The 25,860-nt window shown below is 44.3% G+C and overlaps 1 protein-coding gene across 2 annotated transcripts in view; it reads right to left on the bottom strand.

Annotated features, from left to right (window-relative positions):
* Window positions 1-25,860, bottom strand: part of GPCPD1 (glycerophosphocholine phosphodiesterase 1) — a 1,217,556-nt gene that overhangs the window by 267,680 nt on the left and 924,016 nt on the right. The gene's annotated exons all lie outside the window — the stretch shown is intronic.

A 25,860-nucleotide genomic window follows, 5' to 3' on the forward strand; every position in this document is an offset into this window, starting at 1 on the left:
GCATGCACGCAAGTGTCTTACAGACAGTGTTCAGGGTTCTCAAACTAATTCAAAGTGCGATACAAGTGAGACGGACAGTTAAGGACAGGCGCGATATTCGCTATACTTACGGTTGTACTGCGCATGTGCATACATGATATGCTCACTGTACGGACAGGTCCAGTGTCCTTAGGGCAACTCCATTTTGTTTGACTACGAACTTGCCGGCCACCTCGCCTGTTCTACGGATGCCACCATTTTGGCTGCGGACGATACGGACAGGTATACTGTCCTTAACACACTCCCATTTTGCTCATTTACAGCCATCCCGGACACTTGGTGTGTTCTACGAACATGTTTGATCTCGTTTGTAAGCGGCACGGCGAGGTATCATGTCCTTAGGATGCCCCTTTCTGTTTATGTACGTACAACTTGAACAGATGTTGCGGTCAAACATCAACTCCATCTTACTTGACATTAGCAAGGGTAGGTGTACTGTCTTTACAACATCCACATTCCATTCCTTATAGATAGGTCAAACAGGCGCACTGTTCACGAACATTTTAAGTCTTTTTTTTTAAAAAAAACCTGAAACTCTATAACTACAACTACTATACAAAAACATTAAAAAAAACACACACACACACACACACAATCCAAAGAAATAGCGGGGGAAGCAGGTGCTGACAAATATAGGGGAATTAGGATTCAACACGGGCATGTTATGAGGAGAAGATTTGTGAGGGGAAGAAGGGATGGATGTTTCGTCAAAACGGCTATTTTCTTCTTGAAGGTTTGGGGATGGTTCACTGGGGAACGGGGAAGCGGGGCAGGTACAGGTGGGACAATGGTAACGTACTTTTCCCTCTCACACAGTCCTCCACAAACTCCCTTAAACTTTTAAAATTGTCATGCAGTACATCCATTTTCTGCTCAATCCTTTTCATCCTGTCTTCTTCTGTCTCGTTTGTTGGCCTTTCTTCTTTTCTTTCCTGGTCTGTACAAAAAAAATATACATATGTTAATTGCCTATAAAATACTGATCATTATTTTGCATATGCAGAGCAGTGTGTACCGTTATTGTCTTCAGACATTTCCCCATGCGGAAAATTCTCCTACAGCCACTCCAAAGTACTAGCCATTTCTGTGTCAAAACAACAAAGAAATTATTATTTCTGCACCACATACCAAAAAAATTATACAAACATACAAAAAAATTACTTTCACTCACTATTTTGATGTAATTTTCCTTCGTCCTACTGCGTCCGTCCACTGTCGGTCCAGGCTGTAGAGTTTCTGTGAAGTGATTACGATGGAGGTATCTTTTTTTTTTTAAATGCTACCATCCAGTTCATTCTACATGGTTATTAAATGTGTCATTTTAATTTCACACCTTTAGGTTTCCATATTTACGTATTACTACTTATAATGTCTTTATGTCCTTCTACGTTGCAGATTTTTTGTGTAAAACAATAGTACATTTTCATATACCCCCCTGCATCTTTAAGTAATGTTGATCCCGTCCGCCCCCGTCCGCAAACAGGCGCTCAGTCCGTCCCTTTCTAACATCAATAGGGAGGGGGTTCTGTATGTTCTATGTTAAATGTATATCAAGTATGTACATTATACTACATATCTCCCACAATCACATGATGACAGTGTATTTTCAGCACAACAACTTCATTGACACAATGTTATGATTACGTTCCCCTTCAAAAAACCTGTAAAATTCACTACAAAAAAAACTTTGTTGAGGGCACGTTATGGTTAAGTTGCCCTACCAAAAACATGTGTACTTCACAAAAAAAAAAAAAAAAAGAATTTCTACCTCCCCAAAACCCCTGAAATTCGCCAGTTATGGTAAACTAAGCCCCCATACCTGCCATCACCACTGTGCACTGCTAACACTAACACCCAGGACATCAAAGATGACATCACAAATGTCATTGATGACATCACTGATGACATCACATGTGCATTTAATTTTCACGCTGCTCCTCCACTAGTGATTGTCATTAGAATATTGGCCGAAAGGTCTAACAGATCATTGCAGAACTATCATACGCCAACTGGTTAATTAAGCGATGCATTGCTAACAAATTCCATTGAAATATACCTTTCTTTTAATACATGAACGCCCTCACAAACAAACGTAGTCATTGTCTGCAACATGTGGTACAGAGATGCAATATTCTACATCTTCCCATGTCCGCTACTACATTGATATATGCTTGCATTACATATTTATGCATACTGTGCTACATAAACAACTACGATTGCTTCCCGTACTCCATAATTGTACTATTACTCACAAAACACAAAGAGACCACAATGTATACCAATAGAAGCATATACAGGAACCGTAACGCAAACAAAAAAACCTGCTGTATTACCAGAAACTATTCATAATCGTCCTCATTACCTTCATGCACAGAAAAAATTGCTGTGTTTCAGGATTTCTTCTGATCCTATGCATATGTATGTGATGTCATTGTACCCTAAGGAAAGTATTTTAGGAGCATATGAGAAGGGTTACAACTACAAATATCGCACTTTTTACTTCCTGACTGATAGTGAAGAAAAGCACCTGCCTTAGATATGTCAGTGAATAAAAAAGGGAGGTACACATGTGATGTCATCAGTGATGTCATCAATGACATTTGTGATGCCATCTTTCATGTTCTGGGTGTTAGTGTTAGCAGTGCATAGTGGTGATGGCAGGTATGGGCGCTTAGTTTACCATAACTGGCGAATTTCAGAGTTTTTCGGTTTTAATTTGAACCATAATGGGGAGGTAGAAATTTTGTTTTTAGTGAAGTACACAGGTTTTTGGTAGGGCAACTTAACCATAACGTCCCCTCAAGAAAGTTTTTTTTGTAGTGAATATGGGATACATTACTCACCGTAATCGTATTTCTGATGCTTGTATCTGCTTAGATTCACATGCTGTGCATAGGCCGACATCTAGTGGAAGCTGCGGAGTATTACAGTTTGTTTTTCGAAACTCGAAAATGGGCGTCGACACAGGGCGTGCCAGTAATACTCTCCCTAGTGTGAGGTCCACTGTACCCAAGATCCCTCACGCGTCTAGGATCCTCAGATTGTATTTTTTCTGACATGAGGTAGCATGAGGAGTAGCGCGAGTACAGATAATCCAAGCAGATAGATAGAAAGGTAAGACTACAAGCAACCATGCGCCTTCTCTCAGAGGGGAGGAAGGGTGGGTCGCATGTGAATCTAAGCAGATACAAGCATCAGAAATACGATTACGGTGAGTAATGTATCCCTTCTGAGTCTTGTGGAATCTGCTTAGATCACATGCTGTGCATAGATTAGCGAGCAGTACCTGAAGAAGGAGATGGGATGTGAGAAGGGTCATGAGCAAATAAGTGTCTTAGAACCGCTTGTCCCACTTGTGTATCTGCCTTGGAATGGGTGTCAATGCAGTAATGCTGAGTAAAAGTGTGAATAGAGCTCCAAGTAGCTGCTTTGCAAATGGTGTCAAGGTGTACATTTGCAATGAAAGCCTGAGTGGCTCCAATGCCTCTAGTAGAGTGGGCACTTGGCGTGAAAGGCAGAGTTCTTCCAGAGAGTGAGTAACACAGCTGGATACAGTTAATAATCCACTTCGAGATGACACCTTTAGAGACGCGATCCCCCTCTCTGCCTGTAGCTACGGAGATAAACAGTTGATCTGTTTTTCTTAGCGGTCTGGTTTTATTTACATAGTAGAGGACCGCCCTACGCACATCTAGGGTGTGTAGTTTCAACTCAGCCGAGCTTTCACCTTTGGGAGAAAATTGGGCTTCACTTGTAAAACAAACTTATATTTATGAAAGATTGTACGAGGAAGTTTGCAAGATAAAGCTTGTAATTCGCTTACTCTTCTGGCAGAAGTTAAACCCACTAGAAAAACTGTTTTAAGAGTGAGGAACCTTAATGAACAGGAATGAAGGGGTTCAAATGGAGTACCCATTAGGAATTTCAAGACTAGGTTTAGGTCCCACAATGGAACTTGAAAAGGTGTTGGGGGATAAACATCAGTTAATCCTTTCAGAAATTGAATTACTAAAAAGGTAATTTGAAATATGAAGGCTCCTCAGCAGTACGCTTAAAGAGTGACAGCGCTGCGAGATAGCCCTTGATCGTACCAACCTGAAGACCTGAATTTGCTAAGTAAAGCAAGAAAGATAACACCATCGGTGTATTACATGAAAAGGGTTCAATATTCTTTTCTCTACACCAGCTGCAAAATTTGTTCCAACGGCAGCGGGATAAAGTCTGGCCTTCTGGCTGAAAGCAACACCTCCATGACGTCATCCGGGAGATCCCAATTCTTGTATCTCAACCTTTCAGAAACCAGGCGTGAGGGTTGAGGCTTCCGATATCCGGATGGAGAACCTGACCTCCCTTCTGCGAGAGAAGATTCTCTCTTTGCGGAAGACGAATCGGAGGGCAGATGGACATGTCTAGAAGATCCGGGTACCATGTTCCCCTGGCCCAATCCGGGGCAATTAGCATAATGGATTTCCGGAATCTTCTCAACCTCCTGATCATTTGAGGAATGACGGGGACTGGAGGAAACGCGTACAGAAGTGGATACTCCCAGTCCACTACTAACGCGTCCCCTAGAGTTCCTTTCAGGGGAAATTCCCTTGAGCAATACTGGTCGCACTTCCTGTTGATACGGGTGGCAAACAGATCCACTTGAGGGGTTCCCCAAAGGGCGAAGATCTCTTGAAGGACTTCCTGAGCTAGTTCCCACTCGTGGGAGACTGTTCTGCCTGCTCAAAGCGTCCGCCGTCAAGTTCTTCTCTCCGGCTAGGTGAACTGCCGATAGAGAGATTCCTTCTTGAATTGCCCAAAACCAGAGCTGCATTGCCTCTCTGCACAGTGCAGTGACCCTACGCCGCCTCTTTTGTTGAGGTAGTGCTTAGCCACTGTGTTGTCCGTCATTATCAGGACATTTTTTCCCTGTACCGATGGCAGGAAAGCTTTCAGCGCTAGTCTGATCGCTCTCAGCTCCAATAGGTTGATGTGTAGTCTGGACTCCGATGGAGACCAATGACAGCTGATGGTCAAGTCGTTGGCATGGGCTCCCCACCCTGTGAGTGAAGAATCCGCACTACTGGTATCTCCGGCCATGGTTGCCAAAAGTGTTCTCCTTTTAAGATGTACTCCCGACAGGCCCACCAATGAAGGTCTCGAGCTACTCTGTCCGGAATTAGTAGGAGATCTGACAAACTCCCCGAGAATTGTGACCACTGGGTCCTTACTGCCCACTGGAGGGATCTCATTCTCATGCAAGCCTCTGGCACTAGGAAGATGCAGGATGCCATGAGGCCGAGCAACCTCTAAAAGTAGAAGGCTGGTAGACGTTGGGCATTTTGAAACCTGGTGACCATCTGTAGAATATCTTGAGCCCTCACCTCTGGTGGCCAGACTGCTCCAATGAACCGGAGTCTCTGTGATGGTATCATCTGTGACTTTTTTAAGTTGAGGGAGAAACCCAGCTTGTGAAGGAAGTGGCAAACATAATCTAGATGGACCTGAGCTTGTTCCGGGGATACTGCTCTGATCAACCAGTCGTCCAGGTGGGGTAGACATGAGACCCTTCCCTCCTTAGACTTGCAGCCACAACCGCCATTAGCTTGGTAAAGACCCTCGGGTGGAGGTCAGCCCACATGGCAGAACTCAAAATTCATAATGAGAGTTGCCAATTGCGAACCTGAGGTATTTCCTGTGTTTGAGATGGATTGGCACATGGAAATAAGCATCCTCAAGGTCTAGAGATACCAACCAGTCCTGAAACTGGAGGGCCTGAAGGATCTGAGAAAGTGTTACCATCTTGAACTTGTCTTTCCTGAGGAATGTGTTTAATTCTCGCAAGTCCAAGATGGGTCTCAATCCTCCGTCCTTCTTTGGGACTAGAAAGTAAGGGGAATACCAACCGGTTCAATGGCACCTTTCTCTAGCTCGGTGAATCGTCTCTGGCCCCTTTGAGCTGGCTGTCCTCTGCCTTTTCCGAATGGGGAGTAAAAGAGAAAGGACTTATCCCTCCAGGATGTACCTGTGGGGCGATTTGGAGTTTGCCGGATTGCAGCCCCAAGGGATTTCGCTGTTGCTTTGGATGTTTGCAATTTCTCCACGCTGTCATCAGCCTTCTTTCCAAATAGAGAAGTGCCATCAAAGGGCATATTCAGAAGCCTGGCTTGCACATGTGGAGCAAACCCAGACTTCCGCAACCACGCAAATCTGCGGATTGTGGTACTCGCTGCCATGGCCCTGCTGATGCTGTCAGCAGAGTCCATGCCTGTTTGAAGGGACTCACACATTGCATCCTTTCCATCCCTGATGTTTAAGAATGCTTCCCGTTTTTCCCCTTCTGGGAGGCAGTCAGCCGCAGATGAAGCACACTCCCAAAGTGTGTGGCTGGATCTTGCTAGCATGCAAGTGGCGTTGATAGATTTAAGTGCCATGCTACATGCTGAAAAGACTTTTTGACATGGCGTCAAATCTCTTGTCTTGAGGAATAGTGGGGTATGCAGGCTTACTGTTTGATGAAGTCACTGCCTGCACAACTAAACTCTCTGGAGTTGGACGTTTGCTTAGATATTCGGGATCTGAAGCGGATACTCTGTATTTAGCAGAGAGTTTTTTTGTTTACTGCAGGGATAACTTCAGGAGTCTCCCAATTTGCAGATATTTTCCTCTTGCAGAGCAGCATGAAAAGGGACAATGGGATCCTCTTGGGGTCCTTTATCCAATATATCAGTAAGGTCCTCTTGCTGAAAAGAAGGTGCACGTGTAGTCCACCACATAAATTCAATTATTCTAGCCATTAGAGCCCTATACGGTATCTCAGCATGTTCTGGTTCGGCAAACTCTACTTCTGGAGATGTATCTATACCACTTGCCTCATGAAGAGACTGGTGTAGGTCTTTTAACCCATTTTCTTCAGAGATTAATTCCTCTGGAATGGGTACTGTAATCCTTTGTAGACCAAAAGGTCTCTCATTGTCAGAGCCCTCCCCTTCTTCATATATGGAGGACAAGGCTCTAAAGTAATCAGACCTAGGGTATGAGTAAAACCCATTTCTAGAGAAGAAGGAGCCAAATTTGTTACTGCCTGAGAAAACGTTGTGGTTGTCGATGTGGATGTTGTAGGCTTTGACATTCCTGTAAAAGGCGTCAAACGCCGGAAAATGCCTCGAACTCTAGAGGATCGGAATCCTACTTGGCGTCATCGAGAATGTTGATGACACTCTCAACGTCATGGTCGGGGCTTTCGACACCTCTGGTGCCTGTGACGTAGAGGCAGTTCTAGACTTGTCCTTCATCGGAGTCGAAGATTGAAGACTGCGTCGATGAGGCAGATTTATGCGTCGAAGGTCCCTTCGACAATGGCGTCGATGACGCAGATTTGTGAGTCGAAGGAATCTTCAATGACGCAGTCTTATTGCCTTTACTCGAGGGGTCATGACGCTCAAGTATTTTTATTCACCGGGTTCAACGACTCGCAGCGTTTCGATTTTTCGTGTCTTTCACACAGGGTATCACCTTTAGACGTCTCTGAGGGGGTCGAGGCTGCTTTCTCGAAAACGCTAAGCATTTTTTTTAATTCCTACCACTTAGCCGGAGAGCTGTCTTTCGTGGGGCAGGTGACCCTTTCCGGGGAACTAGATGAATAAGAGGGAGATCTATGGCGCCTCTTCTTAGAATGTCTCGATCTCGAAGAATGATGGGAACCACTTTGAGATCTCGATCAGGAATGTTTCTTTTGACGACGAGGAGACTAATGCCTCGACCCAGCCGAACAAACTTTTGAAGGGGTAGAAGTTTTAAAAGCCTTACCTCTTTCTAACTTACCCTTACGCTCCTTCAAGGCTTTCGTCGTCATGGACATACAGTCCTCACACTCCAAACAGTGATGCTCCGATTCTAGGCACCACAAACAGATCCTGTGAGGATCCATAAAAGACATTTTCTTTCCACAGTCGTGTCATTTTTTAAAACCGGACCGTGGAGTCGATGGTTTGGATGAAGATGCCATCGATATAATTTTAGATTTTCAAAGCACAAGAAGATTTTTATGAAGAATGGAACCAAGCGTTACGTTTCCGAGGCTCACGAAGTATGGAAACCAGAACTGAGCAACGGATGCTGCGCAAGTCTATTTGTACTCTTGATGACGTTGGCGCTGATACGGAGGCTGTCGAGAACCACCGACTCGACGGACGTCGACACGCAGCACCCTCTACTGGAAAAAATTTCCGAGGCCACAGCAAGCTGAATGGATTATCAAAGATAAGGAATACGTCAGAGGACACAATCCCTTCAAAAGGAAAGGTTTAAGGAAGGAAAAGGTTAAACAGGTCCTCAGTATATGTGAGGACAACTAAATTTTCCAATGAAATCTAGACAAGCCATTCCCAGCATAACAGCCTAAATCAAGTCACCTCCTGTTAGGGAGAATTCTCAAAAATATGTTAATTCCCTCCACCCTAGAGACCCCCTATTAACTTTGCTGGATTTTGGGGACTTGATTTTTTTTTTTTTAACTTGGAGAGAGAGAGACCCTTTTTCCTACTCTCTCATGTATTTTAATGTGATTTGTATACACTGTGTATCTTTTGGTCATGGAGTCTAACAAACTCCGTAGGCATCATCTTTTACAACTGTGTCACAAAGCACCTTCAGTGCAGTGACACAGTGAAGTCTTCCGGATTTCCCAAGGTTTATATACCTTCTCTGGGATCAACTACTGTTTCCCAGAGCAGTAAAGTGAAATTGACTTTACTTAGCATTGTAATTGCTAGACCCAGCACAGCCTATCTTACAATATAGTGCTGGAGGGGTTACTTAGTATCTCTCCTCCCCCCACCGAGTCTACCGAGTCTAAATGCTCAGGTTACATTTTTATGTTACCCTTTCCTCACAGAATGGCTGGTGGCAGTGGTTTTGTACCGAACTACCATGGTTTGCATTTACTGCGGCTGTTCGCACCTCCGGTAACGCTAACCGCGGGAGCCATCTTTGACAAAATGGTCCCGTTCTTTGTGGCAAGGTCCTTCTAGAGAGTTTCTCTGCGCGCCAAACCAGGTTTGGTCTCTCTGTTCATTTCGCCTTTGGCAGGTTTTCTGAGAGAAACCCGCCTCTGGCTCCAGAGTGTCTGGGGTAGGTAGGAAGTGAGGGAGGTGCCCGAAACTTGCTGTGCTTGGTCTCCTAGGAGACCCAAATGCACTGTGTGGCGATTGGCTGGCTGGCTGTCCAGCAAGGACAGCCACCCTGCTGGGTGAGTGACAACTAGGCTGGTATGAATGGGAGTGAACTGAATAAAAGGAGAGTCTTTTGGCTTGGAAGGCAGAGTCGACCACTGGACGAAGGAACCGAATAAGAACTTGAAGAGGACGCCCGCTGCAACCCCTGGACCATTGGTTTGCCCGGTGAAGCCCTTCGGCTGTGCTGAAAATCCAAATTTGTATCGACAGAGAAGGACTACTTCTCCCTTTGAGTTGATGGGACCAATCAATTCCAACGTAAGCCACCTGGACATCCTCTTGGAGCTGGTTGAATTTCCACAGAGTTGCTGCTGGAAACCGAATAGCCAGGGAGAGGAACACCAGTTTGTGTGTGTTGCTTTTAAGCTGGCCAAGAGCTCCAGGAGGATCCTCTGAACTCCCAGGAAGCAGGACGGACCAAGCCCCCTCAACAGAGTGCGAGACCCCAGAAGCAAGGAAAGCCCATCTCGACAGTCAGGAAGCGCAGTGTTGCTATTTGCGGTAGACAAGAGGAGCTGAAACACTGAAGTGCCACTTGTTTGAAGATTACTGGTTGCGAGCGGTGACTGTCCCATTGCAGGAGTCCCCAGAAGTCCCCACGAATGAGGCCCAGGAACAGCGAGATCTGCAAAGCTGCACAGGAACAGAAGACATCTGCTGCACCTTTTCTTCAATCTAAAGGTACTGTAAAGTCTGAGAGAACTTACCTTATGTATGTATGTATGTATGTATGTATGTATGTAAGCTTCTATAGCGCCGGCAGCCCGCAGGCATCAGGACGCATTGAGAAGACAGACAAAAACTATCTAACGGACCTCCAATGTCTAGCCAATGAGCTAATTGGATGGGAGTTAGAAACTACTTGAAGAGGTGGGTCTTCAAAAGTTTTCGAAATTGCAGACAATTATCTTCCATTCTCACGGTCGTGGGAAGGGAATTCCACAACTGAGCTGCCTGCACTACAAAAGCTCTGCCCATAGCTGACTTAAGTTTATATTTAGGCACTACCAGCAGATTCTTTCCTGCCGATCGCAACTGTCTCTGTGGGGTGTAGGGTACCAGGCTCTTCTTCAGATAACTGGGAGCTTTCAGAAGAGACGTCTGTGCACGAGAGTCAGGGATTTAAATTTGATCCTCTCCTCCATTCTAAGCCAGTGAAGAGATCTTCCGGCCATGGTGGCATGTTCTCTTCTCGTGAGATGTTTTACCAGCCTCACGGCATCATTCTGGATGACTTGGCGGCTGTCCAAGTCTTTGGCAAGAGCGCCTATAAGAAGGGCATTGCCATAGTCAAGCCTAGATAACACAATAGCCCTGGCGATGGTGGACATATTGTTTTCATTTAGGAAGGGGCTAATGGCCTTCATGAGCTGCAGGTAATATTGTATTCTTTCACAGGAGGTTGGCCTGTGCTTCTGAGTTAACGAATGAATTCATCATCATGCCCAAGGTTTTGACCTGGTTGGATACTGAGATTATGGCCTCCTTAATCTGGAATGATTTGTACTCCACCCCTAATTTAGCTAAAAGGCGGCTGGACCCAAACAGCATGAGTTCCGTTTTAGAGTCATTGAGGCACATCCAATTTGATTGCATCCATTCATTGATTTTGCTATATATTTGCCCAATATTTTCGCTGTCTATGTTATAGGAGCCCTCTTGCTCTATTATGAGCTGCGTATCAACTAAATAATTAGTGAAAAAAACTCCTGTTTCCACCAAGATGTTACACATAGTACGCATGTATATATTAAAAAGCATGGGCGAGAGACTGGCACCCTGGGGGACTCCGAATAAGATTGAGATGGCATCAGAAAAGTTATTTCCCCAGTGTACTCTGGCTAGGCGATCTGTAAGAAACGAGACCAACCACTTCAACGCCATATCAGAGCATCCCACATTATCTCTCAGTGCTTTGACCAACAGTTCATGATCGACCAGGTCAAATGCCGCACTAGAAATGATTGAAGAACTGTTGGTGAAACGCACACCTGGTATTACGCCTAATTCATTAATTTTTTGGTGTACTTCACCAGCCCTTACGGAGAATTATTTCAAATTCAATAATGATTTTTTCCAACAGATCCATGGAACACCCATGGGCTCGGCGGTGGCACCAACTCTGGCTAACTTTTATGTTAATTCAGTTGAACTACAGAGTATTTATAGTGAAACTAACATTTTCCGCCAGCATCAGACCTTGTGGAAAAGGTATATTGATGACGTGCTCATGATCTGGCATGGCGATGAACAACTACTACTGGTATTTTTCGATTGGCTCAACAGCATCAATCCCTTTTTACAATTTACGATTCATTATGATAGACATAGAATCAATTTTTTAGATCTCACCATTCTAGTTAACGACACTAATGACACGCTAGGAGTGAAACCGTTTCATAAACCTACGGACAGGAACTCTTTATTGAGATAGGACAGCTTCCATCCCAAAACACTCCGTGACAATCTTCCCTTCGACCAATTTCTTAGGTTGAAGCGTAATAGTACCAACACCAATGTCTTTAAGCAGGAAGCCGTGATTTTGAGTAACAATCTTATACAGAGAGGCTATCCTCAACAAATTGTGAAACGGTCTTTCAAAAGGGCCAGTAATAATCATCGACAAGCCTTTCTTGAATACAAGCGAAAATCCTCCACATCTGACCCAGATGGTCGGATGTTTGTCAGAACGAACAATCCGCTGTCACACAAAATTGTCAGCATTATTAGAAAAAAACTGGCATTTGTTAGCCAAAATCAACAATCCAGTCTCGATACCGAGATGCGCGTTTAAACGTGGACGTAACCTTAAGGAATTGGTCACGAGGAACGATATTGGTGATTATTCCACCTCCCAGCTCACCATTACCGAACAATGGGGTTTAGCAAGACCCAGTGGACATTCGCCTTGCGGTAGTTGCAAATGCTGTTTGTCTACAAAACGCACTACTGTGGTTGATGTAGGATTAACAAAATCCTGGCAACAACGCAGCTTCACAAACTGTAATACAAGTGGAGTCATATATGCCATCTGGTGCCCTTGCCCAAAATTATATATTGGACAAACGGAACGTAAAATAAAGATCTGCGTTACCGAATACAAGAGCTGCATTAGGAATAAAAACATCACAGCTCCCATGGTTGGCCATTTTTTGATGAACAACCATGACAGTGAAGATCTGAAATGGACTGTTTTGAAGAAGGTACGCACTGCAAATGGCGGTAATACAAGAAGAAGCATCTTGTTAAAGGAAGAGATGAGGTTAATATTCCTTACTAAAAGCAATTTAACTGGCCTTAATGAATAACTGGACCTCATTTTCAAAATCCTTTCTTTGATGATACAGCATTGTATTCTGATCTAATGATCATTTTCATTGCATTGTATAATCATCCGCTTTCTTTCTTTCTTTTGCACCATTCCGCCCATTTGGTTTGTCGCGTTTATCTCAAGTTCATTATATTGCTATGAGAATAGCGACTCCGTTCCAATATGGCTGTATCTATCGACTTCGAATGATTTTTGAGTCTATCCGTCCATTTGGTTTGTTGTGTTAATCTTGATACAATTCACAACATTGCTATGAGAATAGTCACTTCTTTCCAATATGGCCGCATCCACTGACTCCGAAAGTGCTGTCACTCGTGACTAGTACCGTGATACCTTGCAGTATATAGGGAGCCGTTAGTTTCATTTTACAGTCCTTTTTCTATTTCCTGAAAAGACTGTGTTCGTCTCCATCATGGATGGCCGACGTAGGCTCCCGCACTCTGTAAGCATTCGAGTGTACTTTTCATTCGTATATACTAGTTGTATACTAGCTTGTTTTGCCTTTATGCAATGGTGTAGCTTGTCGGGCTCTATTCTCTTTTCTTTTTTTCTACCGTCACTGGTACTACCTCATATATTTGGTGATACGGATGACGTTACGTGTCAGCTTCACTTCGTTTAATTCTGACTGACTCTTGCCAACGGTACGCGTCGCTTACGGGTTCTCACGCATGCTTCGGGATAGAATTGCACTGTATTATTACAGATCTCCGGATGCATAATGTTCCCCTGCATTTGTAAGATGCGCTGTTTGAAATGCTTTTGTTTTCACTATACGGTGCGGAGTTACTCGCGTTAGAATATATGTGTATTTACACAGCATATACACTGACAGGCTGTCAAAATTGTTAACAACGTTTGTCCTTATGGTTTCTTTTGCTAGATGCTTTAAATAACTTGCAAAGGGACACTTACACTACGACCATCTCTGGATCCACGTATGTGGCTCCAGTAACGTGTTGGTGTACGGCACAATTGAAACTACTATTCAAGGTTTAGCTGACACCTTTTCATCCAAGTAAGTTTTTATGGTGTTCGGCTCTTGTTTTTCTTTATTTAACCCTATTAGCCTTTATATGACTAGATATACTCTGTGAGTCCAGATACTTGTTTTTTGATCTGGCATTTGTCATATTCTATTTTATGCTTTATTTCCATAGGGCATTCTTTTCCATGATCTCTGCTTGGTTACATCGCGCTTGGTCTTAATGGTTTGAGCCAACTATTGGGGTGTATGCCACGTTTGGTATACGGCAGAGTAAGTGTTACTTTGACCTTAGTCCCAGAGCTACCGATTTATGCTATTGGCATTCATTATAGTATTCCAGATCATCTCTGTTACTAGTATTACTATCATTTTTCTTGAGCTTTGAGCAGTTATGGCTACCAAGGGGTACCCTGGGTTTACTGCCTTAGAATTACCAACTAGATGTGGTTTGCTTGGTGGTTCACTAGATTGCCATATTAGACAGTTCCTTTTCTTGTATTCACTCTCTTGCACTGTACATAGGGTTGGTATCTAATATATTTAGTCACTATACCCTGTTGGTCCTTTCATTAGCTGTTTGCGACCCCCCCGTTGGTGTTTTCAACAGGTCAAGTGACCTTGTATTCACGCTCACTGATAGGGTATGTTGCAGATTTATACTGTAATCCCCAAATTACTCAATTTGAGATGAGTAATCTTTGTCCCTCCCATTCTTTGTTTAGATGTCAGGACAAGATTGACCTATTGAGTTTCGCAACACTCCAGCACCAGCGATCATTGATGACTCCAGTTCTTAAGTCACCCTGATGAATTTCCACATAATTAATGGAACTAGGAAGATGGAAAGAAACATGGCGGTTTTCTGAATTGTCCACCCTTGAAGTGGCCAAAATGGTCAATTAATATGACTTTTTGAAGGTCTCTAAAATTAGGACACTCTAACAATATTCTAGCGATACAGTGCTTGCCACTTACTAGAATTTGAACATGGCGTTTTAATATAATGTGCAATAAGTTAATTTGTGTTTATGTGTAGTCCATGTTATTCACCATTGTGTTTGTGGTATGAATTGTAGATATGTATGAGTTTAGTATGAATGGAGTGATTGGTGAATTGTATGGGTCTGGTTGTGCTGCTTATGGTTTTGAGTAATTGTTTCGACAATCATGTATTAACTTTGTTAATGAATTGTATTTTATGACTTCAATGTTCTATCATACATTAGGAGTTTTTATAATTCTTATGATACACTTTATTAAATGAAATAAATATTTTCTATCAAATTTAGGACGTGAATTGAATTTTTTCATCTCCTGTTTTATGATGTGGTTTGCACTTTCCCAGTGGTATTGTTTGGTTAGTGCTTCATTTATGGTTTAGTTTTGTCCTGTTACCTAAACAAGATCTAATACCTCGGTCTCTTAGTTTCTCCATATATATACATGTTCTTTCCAAGCACGACCGAGTGTATATTTTGGCTTGGAGTCCCTCATTGTTTGTTGGCACTGAGATCCAGCAACATCAGTATCCCAATTTTACCCCTATCCATCAGGTCTAGCATGTGGTTCTGGAGGTCCAACATAGCCGTCTCCGTGCTATGTGACGCTCTGAAACCAGACTGTTGATGATGTAGGGATGCATGTTTTTCCACATGATTCTGCAGCTGCTGGGTGGCTATTCTGTCCAGGATTTTAAGTAGGAAGTTGGAGTTGGTAAGCTGTAGAGTTGCTTGCACCTTCTACTTTTCACAAGTCTAACAGCTTGTGACCCTACATTGATTCTTCTTTTTCTTCAAAGACTTCTTAAACATTGTGCAAATACTTTTCTTACTTACCTGCAAAGCAGTGCTTCAGCCCATATAGACTTTTGCCCATTGACTTAGCCTGTTACACGGAAAGTCTCTTATGGGAGGATCCAAAAGTATTTGCCTGCTTGAGAATTTTGTGGTCTCTTGTATGTTCTAATAACCTTTTCCTTTGACATCTCAAGAATATCCTAAATGCAACAGTAATATATTAATGTCCCCAGTACCCTAGCTATTGAAGTCACTCGAGGGTGTAGGTTGTGTCTGTGGGACATCCCAAAAGGGTACTTATTGATTTAGAAATATTAAAGAGTGTGTATTTTGTGAAGTACATTTGGGTGTTACTGTTATATTGCCCCCTTCTGAAGAAGGCTTACTCTGACTGATGAATTAATAATTGTTTATTCAAGAAACATTCTGTGTTAGAGTTTATTTGAATACGTGTCACTGTGAATCTCTGTGCAACTCCCCTACAGCTCACATTGACCCCTCTTGAGATAAGCCTGGCTGCTCAATCACGCTACCAACCTGAGTAGTACAGACTTATACCAAAGGTTGGGTTCCAATTGCTAGGTGGTCAGAGTTGTTGTAGTGCACCCAAAGGGTACTGCAGACAATCTTGCCTAACAGATGAGTAGTAGGGGTACCCCTCTTTTGGTGCAGACTGTGCATGGCCCTCGAAAGTGTGTCCTTGGAAAGAAAATGGCTTTTACTATGCCAAGTAGAGGCTAGTGACGGTAGGGGCATCAATGTTTTAGAGGATTTCGACACCTTGGACTTTAAGAGGGTGTCCAGATTGTTTGTTGAGTTCTCTCATCTTGGAGGTAGTGGAAGGGGCCACTGAAGCGCTTTTTGACGTACGTCCTTCGGTGCCCGAAAGGTGGTCTGTTTCAGACGCGGTGTCAGAAACTGACTCAGAAGTCTGTTTCGGGTGCCTGTAATGCTGCAAAAGCAATGGCCTAGAGGACAGGGAGTATTTGCAGGACTTTCCCTTTGACATTGCATGGGCTTCAACAGTTGACGACAGTCGACTCTCAGCCATGGGATGTGTATTTGGTGTGGTGTGGAGTGGCAGTGCCAAAGCCGCCAGGTGTAGTCTCCGTAACAGGACCACCGGCCTGTTTAATGGAGTAGAGGGGCTCGCAAGCAGGAATCTCTCGAGTCCTGATCGCCCTTGGCATCACTTAGGACACCGACGCTGCCATCGCTGGAACCTCCCTCCACATCAATGGCGGTTTAGGCCTGCATGGTGGGCCAGCGTTTTGTTTTATGGTCCTTTACAGTGTTAGGCTGAAAAAACTTGCAGGATTTGCAGTGTTTTTCGGGGTGGTCTCTAGGAAGACATTGATTATACACGTTGTGTGCGTCTTTCCATGGATACTGGAAGGACACAATTTAAAGAGGTACATGTTCCATGATATGGGGTGATCGCAGCACAGCGATTGAAAGGAAGGGAACGATTAGGCATACTCTAAAAGAGAAGAAATGTATGACCTCCACCCACTCCCCCTACTGTGAAGGGCCGACGCCCGATGAGGCTTGTGTAGGCCACAGTCAAAGTCTGTTGAAATGATAATGCAGTCGTCGTCGATTAGGATTCCGTCCTAGAAAGCCGCTGATGAAGATCTTGCGGGGACGACGGCGATCGAAAGGAAAGAGAGAAAGTCTACAATTAAACTGCGATGATGGGAAGAGGTGCGCTGTTGAAGATGGGGGTGTTGCCGAGATTATTACATTTCTTCGGGAATATACCATACCTAATGCCAAGGCGATTTTTCACTAAACTACAGAGCATATTTAGGGGATTAGGAACAGAATTACCCTTTGGAAGCTGCAGAATACATATGATAAAGGGGGTATAAAGCTGCCAAACTGAGATTTATTATTTAGCTAGCCAACTACAGTGTGTGGCCAAGTGGTTATCCGAAGATCCGACCACTGAATCGAGACTGTTGAGACTCGAGTGTGCCCTGTACTTCTTGAAAGAGGTGATATGACTGCCCAAATTAGAGTTGAAGGAGCGCCCAAATATGATGATACTGGGATGGAAGTTATGGCGTAAAGCTTGCCAGGTCATGGGGAACCCAACCCTGTGTTCCCTGCAGGTGCCGTTGGTCACATTGGTGGGCGGAGATGAGCAACTAATGAAAACCATCCAGAAGCACTGGGAACCAGCAGGGGTTGTAACAATGGGTGACATATGCCAAGAGGGGGAGATAAAGGAATTCGGGATGCTGGTGGAGGAAACACGGTTGCATGTGGGGCAATATATCACATATAACAGAGTGATACGGTGGATCAGAGAGACATGGTTGGAAATATCACTAGAAGAGCAGCCTGATTAGGCCATAGAAACTATATACAATATAGCGGAGGAAGGGCATGAGATTTCCAGGCTATACGAGATATTGATGTCCAGAGTGGGGAAGGAGGTAGCACAACTAAGACATGACTGGGAGGAAGAAGTCGGGGTACCCATGAGTGACGGGTTGTGGAAGCGGTCCCAGGGATATCACAAGATAGTGTCCAGAAACGCGAGTCTTCAACAAATACAGCTGTACATAACCCATAGAGCATATATGACTCCCCAGAAAATAGCCAAGTTTAAGAACGCAGGACGACAAACGTGCCCCAAATGCGGGGAAGAAAATGCTGGGATAACACACATGATCTGGGCATGCCCAGAAATCAGGAAGTTCTGGGAAGAATTAGCCCGCTGATTAGATGAGAAAGGGATCAAGTTAAATGTCGAATCAGTGTGGGCATGTCTGATAGGAGGGTTCCCAAGACCGCGAAAATTAAAACAAGTAAATTAAAGGACCTAGCATACATACTTGCTAAGTGTAGAATCGCCATGGGAAGGAAGGCAAGTAATAGACCAAAGACAGAAGTTTGGTGGAAAGATTTTCAGAAATGGACTGAAGCCGAAACGGCTGTGTGGCAGGAAGCGTGTAATAAAGGAGGGTAAGAGAAAGTAGGAATCTTGACGGCCTGGAAGCAATTAGTGGTCACACTGTATGGGCCCACCCAAGATTGGTCGAGCAAACAAGACTCTGCTGAGGACGCAGTAAAGGTAACCCCGCTAAAAGAAGTAGACAAGGAGCGCAAAGTGGAGTAGGCTCGATTTGGGGGAGGGAAGGGGGTAGTCAGTAGACACTGAATGATATACGCAGTTTGGAATATGACGACATGTACTGCAAGTTTTATTGTATGTGGATTGTGTGTGAAAAATCAATAAAATTGTTTTAAAAAAAAGTCTACAATTAAACTTAGATGATAAAAGGTGTTAGCCAGAAGGAACTCTGCAACTTGCGTCTGACTATGATGCAGAAAAAAACTATCTGAGAGTCCTTGGTGCGTGAAGTACCATGGGTACGGTGGACGTCACACTAGGGATAGTATTACGGAAATGCTCAGTCGACGTCCCTTTTCGAGTTTCGAAAACAAAACAAATGTAATACTCTGTGAATACCAATAGATGTCAGCCTATGCATAGAATGTGATCTAAGGAGATCCACAAGCCTCAGAAAATATTTTGTAGTACTTAATGACCCAAGATTTATCTTGGCCTACTTGTATTTGAATGACGTATTAAGACATAAATGCCAAAGCTCCATGGATGCAATGTGCTCATAATTGTGCTCATACCGACCATACATCCATCTGTACAAGTTGCTAAGTTTAGGGCATGTATTCAGTATATGCCGGACTGTTTCAATGTTACTATCAATGTTACATATCTGACAATTCCTTTGTGTCAAAGCCATCTGCCACTGAGTGCCATAAGTCGCTCTCACTGGCAATTGGTTAACTTGCATGAGCAGCCTAAATCGACGTACAGCTCGAGATGGGCATTTTACCAAGTGCTGTTGGGGACAACGGTACCGATGGACTATGCCTTCCAATTGGGCATAATTGTGCAGTTTTCCCATATATACAAAATTAGCAGTCCAATCTTTCATTCAGGCCTTGTGTATATATGCTCTTTTAATGCGATCATATCTCCCACATTTAGACCGCTCCAGTGACCAGTTCAGGATCAGGTATGACTCCATACAAAGCAGATTATATGTTTCAGACATCTCACCATGCTTGTTAAGGATCCCTTTTCCCATGATCCTCAACATGTCGCTGGGCTGATGGATGAAAGCTTTCAGTGGGAGCAGGTCTCTTTGGTATTGCACAATAGCTCCAGTTGAAATTAGACCCCATTCCACTTTGATATATTGAATTGCAAATGCTGGCGATTAAGTATGGTCTGCCAGAAGTACCCTTCCACTTTATCGAGCCAAGATAGGTTCTTAAGAGTAAGTGCCTCGAGACCATAAACCGACACAGGAATAAACCACTGCTTACATAGTAGCATAATACCTTTGTAGGTGTAACCATCATGATTTAAAACAAATCTGCGCACCAAATTGATGATATGTCTGGTGCATTGTGATTTCCACTCAATCAGGGTGGAATATCCTGATTTGCACTCCATCTCGACACCAAGATATTTGTAACAAGTAGTGTAGTCAAATACACCCCAAATTATTCTCATTTCAGGTCTGTTAACTTGTCGTGCAGATACAAGCATAGTTTTGGTCTTACTTAGGTTAATGATCATATCATGTTCAGTAGTGAACCGACCAAGTTCTTCAAGAATTGTTTTCATGCCCTTAATTGTATGATCGGTTATGACCAGATCATCTGCATATAGTAATGCTGTGAACTTAGTAGCTTGAAATTTGATGGGACAATGGGCATGCTTCTCAAGTCTGAGAAGTAGGTCGGCAACATACAAGTTAAATAACAGGGGCGCCAACAGGCAACCCTGTTTAACACCCTTATTGATTGGGATAGTACCAGTTAGCCTACCGTTGTTGTCTAAGCGAATCCGAGCTAAATTATTTTGATGAAGCTTCATTAAAATTTCAACCAACCAAGGAGGGCATCCAAGTCGGGACAGGATCTCCCATAAGATTGCGGTTGACCCTATCAAACGCCGATCGAAAATCGATAAAGGTAATGTATACTGAAGGATTACCATGACATTTGGCCCTAGTCATAATGGCATCCAAAATTCTAATGTTATGGATGGTGCTGGACCCAACCCAAAACCCGGACTGCATAGGGTGAAGAATACTATTCGAGTCAACCCAACTCTGCAAATGGTGGAGAACAATTGCAGAAAAAATGTTGCTCATAGTATCTAACAAGGATAGAATTCGATAATTACTGGGCAGCAATCTAGTTCCCTCTTTAAAATCGGGAATAATGATGGAGGAGGTAAAAGATTTGGGTATCATTTTAGCCTGGCACACTTTTTTAAGTAAAACCATTAATATCTGGGACCAACTAATAGGATCATATTTAATCACAGCAGATGCTAAGCCATTGGGACCAGGAGCTCTCAAATTATTCAGCTTGCCAATTATTTCAATGATAGATGGTCTACTGAATGTGACGGGCCAAGCTCCTATGGAGCAGGGATGGTTATCTATCATTAGAGGATCATACATGCCATCAGTGATATGGGAATTCCATATTTGTTCACCAATAGCATTCAATGGTTGTGGCAGGTGTTGCTCTCTGGCATTATTGAATGTCTTCCAAATGGTTCTAGTATTGCCCTTTTTAATAGTTGACATTAAACCCTGCCACTGAGTGTTGATTTTTTCAAAGCTGCGTCGCTTACACCACCCTCTGTACTTGGTTTTAAGTCGTTTGGAGCAAGCAATGTACTCAGTACTTGGTAGTGAGGAGCCCTTCAGATGCCCGAGATCACGACGATTTAATCGCCTTTTGGTCACCACTTCTTTGTCGTATGCAGTCAAGTGACTCTTATTCATACCAATGAGAGGGCTACCATGAATAGAGGCAACTTCACTAGTCCAGCATCGAATAAGGGCCTCAATTGCATCGCCATCACAAAAATGGATGGTTCGAATAAGATGGAGTATAGACTGCTGTAGTTTTATACATTTTCATGTTACCTTGGTTCCATTTTTTTCTACAACCATTATTTGACACGTCAATGTTGGTAGGGCCACTTCTCGCTTTATCAATGGTATTCAGATTGAGCAAGGCTACTACCATAGAATTTTATGTTATGTTACTTTGCATTTATATAGCACCTTATGTATCATTGGTAAGGTCTGAAGGCGCTGGTAGGTTGAACACCCTTGGGAACCGGAGTTCAGGTCAGTAGAGAGAGTAGAGAGAGTCAAAGGTGCATGTGAGCACGGGATATGTGTGCAGCTGGTGTGGCATTTGTGTAATAGCTGCTTCTTAGCGGTAGGTGTGGTGGTTGAGAGATCAGGAGTATGTGTTCGTTCTGGGCGGATTTATCCAGACCGAATGTGGCTGCGTTAGGCCTGAGGAGAACGCCTGGCTGGGGGGCGTGTAACCAGCAGTGTTTACAGGTTGGTATGGGAACAGTTATATCGAATGGTGTCATAGTATCTGTGTGTTCTAGTTGAATGGTGGTGTAAAGAAGAGAGTAAGCGTGGTGATGTGATATTATGGGTTACATGCTCTTTCAAACGTCCCATGCACTCCAAACCATTCCATGTAAGTCACGCAATTCTATGCACTCCAAACCATTCCATTTAAGTCATGCACTCCAGTCCGCCCAATCCGCCCCACGCACTCCAATCCGCCCCACGCACTCCAATCCGCCCCACGCACTCCAGTCCGCTTCATGCATTCGAATCTGTTCTATTTACTCCAATCCGTTCCGTGTATTCTAAGTTGTTTTATGCACTTCATCCACATATTTCACCCGTACAGTCTACATACTTCGTCCGTTCCATCCACATATTTCACACGTTCCATCCACATACGTCATCCATCTACATACGTCACCAGTTTCAGCGACATACGTCATCCGTTCTATTCACATACCTCACTCATTCTATCCACATACGTCATCCGTTCTATTCACATACCTCACTCGTTCTAACCATATACGTTACCCACTCCATCCACATACTTCACCCGTTACGTCCGCTCTACGCATTCAGCGGCTCTACGTACTCATCCGCTCTATGCAATCATCCACTCTATATGCTCTATGCAATCATCCACTCTATATGCTCTAGGCAACTCGTCCGCTCCACGCCACTCGTCTGCTTTATGCACTCACTCGCTCACTCACTCATACCCACTAGTCTGCTCGGCGCACATCTGCTCCACACACTCATCCGCTCCACACACTCATCCGCTCAACGCATTCATCCGTTCCACACGCTTCATCCATTCTAACGATTTCATCCACTCCATTCACTTTGTTCATTCATCATGCATTTCATTAATTTAAATCTCGTTAATGTTTTCATACAATTTATTCTTATTATCCACTTCACTGCTTTGATCTACTCTACTCATTCTATTCCGTTTGTCCTTTTATTTTATATTAGCGGTTATTAGATGTCAATTTCTCACATCTAGTAGTTTGTTGGATTGGTGTCATTGAGATGTTATTTTGTTTGGGTTAGTTTGCGTACGAGTTGGTTTTAGGGGAAGAGCCAGGTTTTCAGTAGTTTGTGGAAAGACATTAGATCTTCAGTTAGGCGGATGTTGGTTGGGAGTGCGTTCCACAGCGTGGTGGCCAAGGATGAGAATGATGATCCGCCTAACCTGACTGAGTTTGTCTTAGGTATGACTAGGAGGCCGCTGAGCTTGATCTTAGAGTGCATGGAGGGTGATGGGGTTTTAGCTTGTCTTGAAGATATTGAGGTCCGGTTTTATGTAATGCTTGAAGGTTTTGAAAGTCACCCTTCGGGCCAATGGAAGCCAGTGCAGAGTCTTAAGGGCTGGGGAGATGTGGTCTCTTGGGCCGAGCGCAAGTAGCAGTTTGGCTGCGGCGTTTTGTGCCCTTTGAAGTTTATTCAGTTGATAAGCGTGGACTCTGAGGTAGAGGGGGGTTTGCGTAGTCCAGTCTTGATATAACAATTGATTGGACCGCAGAGAATCTGTTGGGAAAGGAGAGATATTGAAAGATGCGCCTAAGGGTTTTAAGGTGGTAGTGGCAGGACTTTGACACGTTGTTGACTTGGCGCAAGAGTGTTAGGTCAGAGTCAAGGGTGCATCCAAGGTTTTTCACTGAGTTAGAGGGGGGGGGGTCGGTGAGTTGCCCATGGTGGATGGCCAGGGTAGTGGGTGTGGAAGAAGTTCGGAGTTGTCACATACCATGATTTCAGTTTTGGAGGGGTTTAACAAGAGGTGGCTTTGGGTCATCCAGCGCTCTATGTCAAGGAGGCAGGAGGCGAGGTCAGGTCGGGGGTTTGGTTTTGAGTTCAGGAGTTTTAGAATTAGTTGAGTGTCATCAGCATAGTTGTAACACAGGATATTGTGAGAACGTATTATTGGTGGGAGGGTGATCAAGTAGATATTGAACAGGAGGGCAGATAGGCATGCTCCTTGTGGGACTCCCGTGTCGACTGGTCGGGCTTGGGAGGAATAGGTGGAGAGTGTCGTTATTTGGTACCTATCTTTGAGGAATGAAGCTATCCATTTAAGAGCGGTTCCACAAATTCCTAGGGAGTTGAGGCGGTCAAGGAGGATTGAGTGATTGATTGTGTCGAAGGCGGCGGATAGGTCAAGAAGGATTAATGTGGCATATCCCGCGGAGTCTGCCGTCATTTTAAGGTCATCCCAGATTGAGGTTAGGGTGGTTTCAGTTCCGTGACGGGCTCTGAAACCTGATTGTGCGGGGTCTAGGAGATTGTTGGCTTCGACAAAGGCATTTAGTTGGGAGTAGGCGGTTCGGTCAATGAGTTTGGCAAGAAACCTGGTGTTTGAGATGGGGCAGTAGTTTTTGGGATCAAGAGGGTCGAGGGAAGGTTTTTTATTAGAGGTTTGACATGAACCGTTTTGAATGCGTCGGGAAAGATACCCGAGGAAAGGGAGTCATTTATGATGGATCTTGCGTGTTCTCCTGCGCAGGTGGAAGCGAAAATTTCTTTGAGGGTTGTGGCCGGGCAAGGGTCTAGCGGAGAGCCGGATGGTTTGCGCGCAGATAGAAGTTTGAGAAATTGGTCTGGTGATATTGGACTAAAGGATTCGAACGTTGGCTGCGTAGTGGTCGCAGGCGGTGGTTTGGCCAGTATGGGGGATGGTTGCCTGGTGGATGTAAGAGCCAGTTTGGTGGTTAGAGCATTTGTTCTTTCGAGAGCCGTGGTGTAAAAGTGGAGAGAGTGAGAGAGAGAGTCACACAGCGATTGTGAGGGGGTCGGGACAGTCGTAGTGCATGCCGGTTTGGCGAATTCAGAGATGATTTTGTGAAGTTCTTTGCTGGGGTTTTTGCAGTTCAGGATTCAGGAGTTGTAGTGGGCTTTTTTTGCTTTCCGGATTTCGGCCTTGTACTGATGAAGGTGTTGGGCCAAGGTGGCTCTGCTCTCCTGGGTTTTGTCTTTCTGCCATTTGCGTTCTAGGTACTTATATAGTTGTTTAGTGGTCTTCAACTCAGGTGTGAACCATCTAGGGAACAGGCCACGGCGGGCTGATGGTTTGCATAAGGGTGTGAGCCGCATTAGTGAGGTGTTGAGCCATGAGTCAAAGGCGTCGGGGGTTAGTTGTTTATTGAGTTGGCAGGTAGGTGGTGGAGACTGGAGGAGTGCGTCGGCTAGGTCAGGAACTATTATTAGTTTTTTCCAGCATTTGCATAGCTTCGGAGGTTCAGATTCGAGTACGGGAAGGGAGTTGGGTAAGCGAATGGCGAAAGAAACAATGAAGTGATCGGACCAGATGATAGGGGTGGGGGGGTTTAGATGTATCCGGTTGTGGGAGCTAAAGATGGCTTCAAGAGTGTGTCCTTTATAGTGAGTCGGGCCGTTTATGTGGTGTTGGAGGTTAATTGCGTCTAGACCGTCAACCAGAGTGTGTGTAATAGGGTTGGTGGGGATGTCGAGCCATATGTTGAAGTCTCCAAGGAGGGTGAGGTTGGGATGGTTTAGTTGAAGGGTGGCAATAGAGTCACAGAGGTTGTTTGAGATTTGTCTATCGTAGCCAGGGGGTCTGTAGATTATTAGGAAGCAGTGTGAGAACGAGGGGGAGAGGGATAGTTTAACGAGGAGTTATTCGCAGGAAGGAATGGAAGGTTGGTTGTCGATGATTGAGGCGTGGAAGTGAGACTTGAAGACGAAGCCTATTCCCCCACCTCTAGAGCGACGGTTAGTGGGATGAGGGAGTAGTCGGGGGGGAAGGCTTCATTGGCGATTGGGGCGAAGTCATCAGAGAACCAAGTTTCGGTGATGAAAACCAGGTCTGGTTTGTCAGAGGCGAGGAGGTCAAAGATGAAGTGTCTGTTTTTTGCTACGGATCGGGCATTAAATAGGATGCAGTTCACTTCGGTAGGTGAGGTTGGTGTCGGAGCTGGAACGGAAGTGGGTGGGTGGAGAGCGTGGAAACTGGAGAGGGAGAGGGGTAGGGTGGTTGATGATCGATGAGAAAAGTGGGCAAGCAGAAAAGTTGGCGGGTTTCGGGTGG

This window comes from Ambystoma mexicanum, chromosome 4q (assembly GCF_040938575.1).
Source record: "Ambystoma mexicanum isolate Mex_15411 chromosome 4q, UKY_AmexF1_1, whole genome shotgun sequence".
In the NCBI taxonomy this organism is placed as follows: Eukaryota; Metazoa; Chordata; class Amphibia; order Caudata; family Ambystomatidae; genus Ambystoma; species Ambystoma mexicanum.